The sequence below is a fragment of the Nerophis lumbriciformis genome, linkage group LG01 (genome assembly GCF_033978685.3).
Source record: "Nerophis lumbriciformis linkage group LG01, RoL_Nlum_v2.1, whole genome shotgun sequence".
NCBI lineage: Eukaryota > Metazoa > Chordata > Actinopteri > Syngnathiformes > Syngnathidae > Nerophis > Nerophis lumbriciformis.
In genome coordinates this window covers 1,619,288-1,629,893 of record NC_084548.2, presented here as the reverse complement: position 1 = coordinate 1,629,893, position 10,606 = coordinate 1,619,288, and positions in this window count along the sequence as shown.

The window sequence follows — 10,606 nt, the reverse complement described above, 5'->3', positions numbered from 1 at the left end:
AAGTAACACACACACAGTAGAGTAAGAGTGTGTGTTCACTAAGTAACACACACTCACACAGTAGAGTAAGAGTGTGTGTTCACTAAGTAACACACACTCACACAGTAGAGTAAGAGTGTGTGTTCACTAAGTAACACACACACAGTAGAGTAAGAGTGTGTGTTCACTAAGTAACACACACTCACACAGTAGAGTAAGAGTGTGTGTTCACTAAGTAACACACACACAGTAGAGTAAGAGTGTGTGTTCACTAAGTAACACAAACACAGTAGAGTAAGAGTGTGTGTTCACTAAGTAACACACACACACAGTAGAGTAAGAGTGTGTTGTGTGTTCACTAAGTAACACACACTCACACTGTAGAGTAAGAGTGTGTGTTCACTAAGTAACACACACACACAGTAGAGTAAGAGTGTGTTGTGTGTTCACTAAGTAACACACACACAGTAGAGTAAGAGTGTGTGTTCACTAAGTAACACACACTCACACAGTAGAGTAAGAGTGTGTGTTCACTAAGTAACACACACACAGTAGAGTAAGAGTGTGTGTTCACTAAGTAACACACACACAGTAGAGTAAGAGTGTGTGTTCACTAAGTAAGAGTGTGTTGTGTGTTCACTAAGTAACACACACTCACACAGTAGAGTAAGAGTGTGTTGTGTGTTCACTAAGTAACACACACTCAGTACAGTAAGAGTGTGTTCACTAAGTAACACACACTCACACAGTAGAGTAAGAGTGTGTTGTGTGTTCACTAAGTAACACACACTCACACAGTACAGTAAGAGTGTGTTGTGTGTTCACTAAGTAACACACACACAGTACAGTAAGAGTGTGTGTTCACGAAGTAACACACACTCAGTACAGTAAGAGTGTGTTCACGAAGTAACACACAGTAGAGTAAGAGTGTGTGTTCACTAAGTAACACACACTCACACTGTAAAGTAACACACACACAGTAGAGTAAGAGTGTGTGTTCACTAAGTAACACACACTCACACAGTACAGTAAGAGTGTGTTGTGTGTTCACTAAGTAACACACACACAGTAGAGTAAAAGTGTGTGGTCACTAAGTAACACACACTCACACAGTAGAGTAAGAGTGTGTTGTGTGTTCACTAAGTAACACACACTAACAAAGTAGAGTAAGAGTGTGTGTTCACTAAGTAACACACACTCACACAGTAGAGTAAGAGTGTGTGTTCACTAAATAACACACACTCACACTGTAGAGTAAGAGTGTGTGTTCACTAAGTAACACACACACAGTAGAGTAAGAGTGTGTGTTCACTAAGTAACACACACACAGTAGAGTAAGAGTGTGTGTTCACTAAGTAATACACACAGTAGAGTAAGAGTGTGTGTTCACTAAGTAACACACACACACACAGTAGAGTAAGAGTGTGTGTTCACTAAGTAACACACACACAGTAGAGTAAGAGTGTGTGTTCACTAAGTAACACACACTCACACAGTAGAGTAAGAGTGTGTGTTCACTAAGTAACACACACACAGTAGAGCAAGAGTGTGTGTTCACTAAGTAACACACACTCACACAGTAGAGTAAGAGTGTGTTGTGTGTTCACTAAGTAACACACACTCACACAGTAGAGTAAGAGTGTGTTGTGTGTTGTGTGTGAGCAAAAAAGAGGTAGCAGAAGAAAAGCCTCCTAAAAATCCTCACTTTGCTCTCCTCAGGTTCCAAGAACAACTTTGTCCACAATGACACAACAATCCACCACAACTTCCTTTCATCAATCACTCATTCCTATTTAGAAAGGTGGCGACTATCACTTATAAACGGCGAGAAGACCAATTGTGTGAGTTAAATACCACATCCAAGCTCAGTTATCGCCAATAAACTACGTTGCTGGTAATATTTCTTATGAATCAACGAGTCACGAATGTGTTTAATGCTTGTATTTATTACAGGTAAAAGCCAGTAAATTAGAATATTTGGAAAAACTTGATTTATTTCAGTAATTGCATTCAAAAGGTGTAACTTGTACATTATATTTATTCATTGCACACAGACTGATGCATTCAAATGTTTATTTCATTTAATTTTGATGATTTGAAGTGGCAACAAATGAAAATCCAAAATTCCGTGTGTCACAAAATTAGAATATTACTTAAGGCTAATACAAAAAAGGGATTTTTTAGAAATGTTGGCCAACTGAAAAGTATGAAAATGAAAAATATGAGCATGTACAATACTCAATACTTGGTTGGAGCTCCTTTTGCCTCAATTACTGCGTTAATGCGGCGTGGCATGGAGTCGATGAGTTTCTGGCACTGCTCAGGTGTTATGAGAGCCCAGGTTGCTCTGATAGTGGCCTTCAACTCTTCTGCGTTTTTGGGTCTGGCATTCTGCATCTTCCTTTTCACAATACCCCACAGATTTTCTATGGGGCTAAGGTCAGGGGAGTTGGCGGGCCAATTTAGAACAGAAATACCATGGTCCGTAAACCAGGCACGGGTAGATTTTGCGCTGTGTGCAGGCGCCAAGTCCTGTTGGAACTTGAAATCTCCATCTCCATAGAGCAGGTCAGCAGCAGGAAGCATGAAGTGCTCTAAAACTTGCTGGTAGACGGCTGCGTTGACCCTGGATCTCAGGAAACAGAGTGGACCGACACCAGCAGATGACATGGCACCCCAAACCATCACTGATGGTGGAAACTTTACACTAGACTTCAGGCAACGTGGATCCTGTGCCTCTCCTGTCTTCCTCCAGACTCTGGGACCTCGATTTCCAAAGGAAATGCAAAATTTGCATGGTTGGGTGATGGTTTGGGGTGCCATGTCATCTGCTGGTGTCGGTCCACTCTGTTTCCTGAGATCCAGGGTCAACGCAGCCGTCTACCAGCAAGTTTTAGAGCACTTCATGCTTCCTGCTGCTGACCTGCTCTATGGAGATGGAGATTTCAAGTTCCAACAGGACTTGGCGCCTGCACACAGCGCAAAATCTACCCGTGCCTGGTTTACGGACCATGGTATTTCTGTTCTAAATTGGCCCGCCAACTCCCCTGACCTTAGCCCCATAGAAAATCTGTGGGGTATTGTGAAAAGGAAGATGCAGAATGCCAGACCCAAAAACGCAGAAGAGTTGAAGGCCACTATCAGAGCAACCTGGGCTCTCATAACACCTGAGCAGTGCCAGAAACTCGTCGACTCCATGCCACGCCGCATTAACGCAGTAATTGAGGCAAAAGGAGCTCCAACCAAGTATTGAGTATTGTACATGCTCATATTTTTCATTTTCATACTTTTCAGTTGGCCAACATTTCTAAAAATCCCTTTTTTTGTATTAGCCTTAAGTAATATTCTAATTTTGTGACACACGGAATTTTGGATTTTCATTTGTTGCCACTTCAAATCATCAAAATTAAATGAAATAAACATTTGAATGCATCAGTCTGTGTGCAATGAATAAATATAATGTACAAGTTACACCTTTTGAATGCAATTACTGAAATAAATCAAGTTTTTCAAAATATTCTAATTTACTGGCTTTTACCTGTATTATAGTGTTATTGGGCCGCCTGGTGGTCAATTTTGTGAACTGCAGTTTCCCGCAAAACAAAAATGTTTTTTTTTGTACTTTTAATGTTTTAATGAATTTAGGGGCCAAAGGTGTCCGACTAAACATGAGGAGAGCGAGCAATCTGACTAAAAGTGTGCGCGGCAAGAAGGGGATCCATACGGCCCCCCATCCGTGGCAGTTCACCCGACACGTGAAACGTGACAAATTTAGCGTCGAACGTCTTCAAAATGCGTTTTATCGCCAATGTGTTTAATGGTTGTATTTATTATTATTATTATAGTGTCATTGGGCCACCCGGTGGTCAATTTTGTGAACTGCAGTTTACCGCAAAAACAAAAAGTGGTGATTATTATTATTTTTGTTTTTCATATTCAAAAACAAATGTGTACTTTTTAATGTTTTAATGAATTTAGGGGCCAAAGGTGTCCGACTAAACATGAGGAGAGCGAGCAATCTGACTAAAAGTGTGCGCAGCAAGAAGGGGATCCATACGGCCCCCCATCCGTGGCAGTTCACCCGACACGTGAAACGTGACAAATTTAGCGTCGAACGTCTTCAAAATGCGTTTTATCGCCAATGTGTTTAATGCTTGTATTTATTATTATAGTGTCATTGGGCCACCCGGTGGTCAATTTTGTGAACTGCAGTTTCCCGCAAAAACAAAAAGTGGTGATTATTATTTTATTTTTTGTTCATATTCAAAAACAAATGTGTACTTTTTAACGTTTTAATGAATTTAGGGGCCAAAGGTGTCCGACTAAACATGAGGAGAGCGAGCAATCTGACTAAAAGTGTGCGCAGCGAGAAGGGGATCCATACGGCCCCCCCATCCGTGGCAGTTCACCCGACACGTGAAACGTGACAAATTTAGCGTCGAACGTCTTCAAAATGCGTTTTATCGCCAATGTGTTTAATGCTTGTATTTATTATTATTATTATAGTGTCATTGGGCCACCCGGTGGTCAATTTTGTGAACTGCAGTTTCCCGCAAAAACAAAAAGTGGTGATTATTATTATTTTTGTTTTTCATATTCAAAAACAAATGTGTACTTTTTAATGTTTTAATGAATTTAGGGGCCAAAGGTGTCCGACTAAACATGAGGAGAGCGAGCAATCTGACTAAAAGTGTGCGCGGCAAGAAGGGGATCCATACGGCCCCCCCATCCGTGGCAGTTCACCTGACACGTGAAACGTGACAAATTTAGCGTCGAACGTCTTCAAAATGCGTTTTATCGCCAATGTGTTTAATGCTTGTATTTATTATTATTATTATAGTGTCATTGGGCCACCCGGTGGTCAATTTTGTGAACTGCAGTTTCCCGCAAAAACAAAAAGTGGTGATTATTATTATTATTTTTTTTTTCATATTCAAAAACAAATGTGTACTTTTTAATGTTTTAATGAATTTAGGGGCCAAAGGTGTCCGACTAAACATGAGGAGAGCGAGCAATCTGACTAAAAGTGTGCGCAGCAAGAAGGGGATCCATACGGCCCCCCATCCGTGGCAGTTCACCCGACACGTGAAACGTGACAAATTTAGCGTCGAACGTCTTCAAAATGCGTTTTATCGCCAATGTGTTTAATGGTTGTATTTATTATTAAAGTGTCATTGGGCCACCCGGTGGTCAATTTTGTGAACTGCAGTTTCCCGCAAAAACAAAAAGTGGTGATTATTATTTTATTTTTTTTTCATATTCAAAAACAAATGTGTACTTTTTAATGTTTTAATGAATTTAGGGGCCAAAGGTGTCCGACTAAACATGAGGAGAGCGAGCAATCTGACTAAAAGTGTGCGCGGCAAGAAGGGGATCCATACGGCCCCCCGTCCGTGGCAGTTCACCCGACACGTGAAACGTGACAAATTTAGCGTCGAACGTCTTCAAAATGCGTTTTATCGCCAATGTGTTTAATGCTTGTATTTATTATTATTATTATAGTGTCATTGGGCCACCCGGTGGTCAATTTTGTGAACTGCAGTTTCCCGCAAAAACAAAAAGTGGTGATTATTATTATTTTTTTTTTCATATTCAAAAACAAATGTGTACTTTTTAATGTTTTAATGAATTTAGGGGCCAAAGGTGTCCGACTAAACATGAGGAGAGCGAGCAATCTGACTAAAAGTGTGCGCAGCGAGAAGGGGATCCATACGGCCCCCCATCCGTGGCAGTTCACCTGACACGTGAAACGTGACAAATTTAGCGTCGAACGTCTTCAAAATGCGTTTTATCGCCAATGTGTTTAATGCTTGTATTTATTATTATAGTGTCATTGGGCCACCCGGTGGTCAATTTTGTGAACTGCAGTTTCCCGCAAAAACAAAAAGTGGTGATTATTATTATTATTTTTGTTCATATTCAAAAACAAATGTGTACTTTTTAATGTTTTAATGAATTTAGGGGCCAAAGGTGTCCGACTAAACATGAGGAGAGCGAGCAATCTGACTAAAAGTGTGCGCAGCAAGAAGGGGATCCATACGGCCCCCCCATCCGTGGCAGTTCACCCGACACGTGAAACGTGACAAATTTAGCGTCGAACGTCTTCAAACGTGTTTTGTGGCAAATTCCAACATAACTATGTAGAGTGGCGCTTTCCATCATTTTCAGCAGACTGCATTGCAAAATGATTAACCCGAGATCCACCCAGGAATTGGGCCGTATGAATCTCTTCCTTATGCGTGTGTGGCTCACAGTAGAAAGGTGAAGGCAAGCAGCCAACGAGTGTAAGGAAAAGAAGGCATAGAGTCGTTAAGTGTTGTGGGAGGAGCTAAACTAAATAACACATTATTATTTCTAGCTTAGTGATCTACAAAAATAAAATATTCAAACAGGATTCCAACGTTAGAATTGAAGAGAAGGTCCATCAATGTTCCGGCAACCCAGGAACCAATCACAACTTGTTAGAACAGTGGAACCGGTTTGCTCCGATTGGGTCTAATTGTCCACAGAACCGAAAGCAACCACTGTGGACTTTGGTCCGAAGAAAGGGCGATTAATGATATTACGATATATTATTATTCTATTCTGAGAGAATTGTTACAAAACATATATTACTTGATAATCATTTTTGAAGAGAAAAGTCATTAGAACTTGGGCTTAATTCAACCATTGCTACTTTTTCCATTTCATTTCCTAGTTTGATTGACTTTGCTTGAATAAATAGAACAAAAAAACCACAATTGGATGATCCCTCTCATGAGATAAGTGTGGCAAAGAAACATCCTCCGTGTTCACAATAAATGTTCCAGTTTTAAGTGCTTCGTATCATGGATATCACCACCTTCGAACAATCAATACCACCTTTGATTAGCTTTAGATTCTGGAGGTTACGTGGAGATATGTTCAAATATAAAATCATCCAGCATTCAGAGAGAGGAAAACGACTGTACATAATTAGAAAAAACAAAAACAAATCCTTTCAGTTAGTGTTCAATTCCAAAACAACATAGTCTGACTGTATGTGCTGAAGGGAGAGGTAGAATGTTTGCTGACTGCAGCTAAGTGCTAAAGCTAAGCTGCACACTAAAGACTTGATGACAGAGAAATAAAGACGTCCGCTCACACACCGACTGACTACTATACAAGGTGTGTGTGTGTGTGTGTGTGTGTGTGTGTGTGTGTGTGCTGATGTTTGGTTCCCTTCAAGGCTATTGTGAAAGAGTCATTGCATGAGATGGTTGAGGTATCAGTTTCCATGAGCAGGTGAGGTTTGTGGAAAGGTGCTTTCACAACTAACATTTCTTTGCTCCCCGCTTTGTGGACCCGGATTTGTTTTCTACCACGCTTCCGGTGCTTTCTGCAAACCTGGAAGCCCTTCTCCAGTTCACCACGAAGCAAAACTCGGCTGATCAGCTTCTGTCGGTCCGCTAAGCAGAGCAGACCGTGAAACCTCTGAAGTCAGGCAAACACTCTGCAAAGTTTTATAAACAAAGCTAAAAAATAAAAAACGAAGCTAATGGCGTGTTACCTTTGTACCGGGAAGTCGGAATTTCCGAGTTTCTAGTCAGAATTTCAAATGGTTGGAGCTCCGACTCGGAAAGTCGGAGCATTCTCACCACTCCCAAGTTGGCTTCAAAGATGGCTGCGAAACCTCTGAAGTCAGGCAAATACTCTGCAAAGTTTTATAAACAAAGCTAAAATTTATAAACTAAGCTAATGGCGTGTTACCTTTGTACCGGGAAGTCGGAATTTCCGAGTTTCTAGTCAGAATTTCAAATGGTTGGAGCTCCGACTCGGAAAGTCGGAGCGTTCTCACCACTCCCAAGTTGGCTGCTCTGGAAGTGAACAATGGTATAAGCGTCGAATTTCCCTTACTAGCACTTATGATTAGTTTTGTGGCTTTTTGCAAACATTGGAAGCCAACCACAATGTGAAGCCCCCTTTCTCTTCTCCAGTTCATCAGCGCCGGTGAACAAAACACGAAGCAAAACTCGGCCGATCAGTTTCTGTCGGTCCGCTAAGCAGAGCAGACCGCGAAACCTCTGAAGTCAGGCAAACACTCTGCAAAGTTTTATAAACAAAGCTAAAAACAAAAAACTAAGCTAATGGCGTGTTACCTTTGTACCGGGAAGTCGGAATTTCCGAGTTTCTAGTCAGAATTTCAAATGGTTGGAGCTCCGACTCGGAAAGTCGGAGCATTCTCACCACTCCCAAGTTGGCTGCTCTGGAAGTGAACAATGGTATAAGCGTCTAATTTCCCTTACTAGCACTTATGATTAGTTTTGTGGCTTTTTGCAAACATGGAAGCCAACCTTTGTCTTCTCCAGATCATCAGCGCCGGTGAACAAAACACGAAGCAAAACTCGGCCGATCAGCTTCTGTCGGTCCGCTAAGCAGAGCAGACCGCGAAACCTCTGAAGTCAGGCAAACACTCTGCAAAGTTTTATAAACAAAGCTAAAATTTAAAAACTAAGCTAATGGCGTGTTACCTTTGTACCGGGAAGTCGGAATTTCCGAGTTTCTAGTCAGAATTTCAAATGGTTAGAGCTCCGACTCGGAAAGTCGGAGCATTCTCACCACTCCCAAGTTGGCTGCTCTGGAAGTGAACAATGGTATAAGCGTCTAATTTCCCTTACTAGCACTTATGATTAGTTTTGTGGCTTTTTGCAAACATTGGGAGCCAACCACAATGTGAAACCCCCTTTCTCTTCTCCAGTTCATCAGCGCCGGTGAACAAAACACGAAGCAAAACTCGGCCGATCAGTTTCTGTCGGTCCGCTAAGCAGAGCAGACCGCGAAACCTCTGAAGTCAGGCAAACACTCTGCAAAGTTTTATAAACAAAGCTAAAAACAAAAAACTAAGCTAATGGCGTGTTACCTTTGTACCGGGAAGTCGGAATTTCCGAGTTTCTAGTCAGAATTTCAAATGGTTGGAGCTCCGACTCGGAAAGTCGGAGCATTCTCACCACTCCCAAGTTGGCTGCTCTGGAAGTGAACAATGGTATAAGCGTCTAATTTCCCTTACTAGCATTTATGATTAGTTTTGTGGCTTTTTGCAAACATGGAAGCCAACCACAATGTGAAGCCCCTTTGTCTTCTCCAGTTCATCAGCGCCGATGAACAAAACACGAAGCAAAACTCAGCCGATCAGTTTCCGTCGGTCCGCTAAGCAGAGCAGACCGCGAAACCTCTGAAGTCAGGCAAACACTCTGCAAAGTTTTATAAACAAAGCTAAAAAATAAAAAAATAAGCTAATGGCGTGTTACCTTTGTACCGGGAAGTCGGAATTTCCGAGTTTCTAGTCAGAATTTCAAATGGTTGGAGCTCCGACTCGGAAAGTCGGAGCATTCTCACCACTGCCAAGTTGGCTGCTCTGGAAGTGAACAATGGTATAAGCGTCTAATTTCCCTTAGTAGCACTTATGATTAGTTTTGTGGCTTTTTGCAAACATGGAAGCCAACCTTTCTCTTCTCCAGTTCATCAGTGCCGGTGAACAAAACACGAAGCAAAACTCGGCCGATCAGCTTCTGTCGGTCCGCTAAGCAGAGCAGACCGCGAAACCTCTGAAGTCAGGCAAACACTCTGCAAAGTTTTATAAACAAAGCTAAAATTTAAAAACTAAGCTAATGGCGTGTTACCTTTGTACCGGGAAGTCGGAATTTCCGAGTTTCTAGTCAGAATTTCAAATGGTTGGAGCTCCGACTCGGAAAGTCGGAGCGTTCTCACCACTCCCAAGTTGGCTGCTCTGGAAGGGAACAATGGTATAAGCGTCGAATTTCCCTTACTAGCACTTATGATTAGTTTTGTGGCTTTTTGCAAACATTGGAAGCCAACCACAATGTGAAGCCCCTTTCTCTTCTCCAGTTCATCAGCGCCGGTGAACAAAACACGAAGCAAAACTCGGCCGATCAGCTTCTGTCGGTCCGCTAAGCAGAGCAGACCGCGAAACCTCTGAAGTCAGGCAAACACTCTACAAAGTTTTATAAACAAAGCTAAAATTTAAAAACTAAGCTAATGGCGTGTTACCTTTGTACCGGGAAGTCGGAATTTCCGAGTTTCTAGTCAGAACTTCAAATGGTTGGAGCTCCGACTCGGAAAGTCGGAGTATTCTCACCACTCCCAAGTTGGCTGCTCTGGAAGTGAACAATGGTATAAGCGTCTAATTTCCCTTACTAGCACTTATGATTAGTTTTGTGGCTTTTTGCAAACATTGGAAGCCAACCACAATGTGAAGCCCCTTTGTCTTCTCCAGTTCATCAGCGCTAGTGAACAAAACACAAAGCAAAACTCAGCCGATCAGTTTCTGTCGGTCCGCTAAGCAGAGCAGACCGCGAAATTGATTCAATCCAAAGTCAGTAGACCGACTGTTTGGCACAGCTAAAGTTGCGTTTGGTCTCCAGTTGTGTCAGTTGTCATCAGTCATTTAGGGTCAAACCTGATTCAGACATTGGCATTTTAGATTGGATTGATGCCGGATCACCTGAACCAAATGGTACCAGGGTTTGTTTGCGAGCTTGATTCACAGTCAAGTTAACTTGACTCAACATAACATTTTGCTGAGCTAAAGATTTGTTCACTTTACATTTTCATCAGTTTACATCTGAAATTTGAAGTCAAACCCGATTCC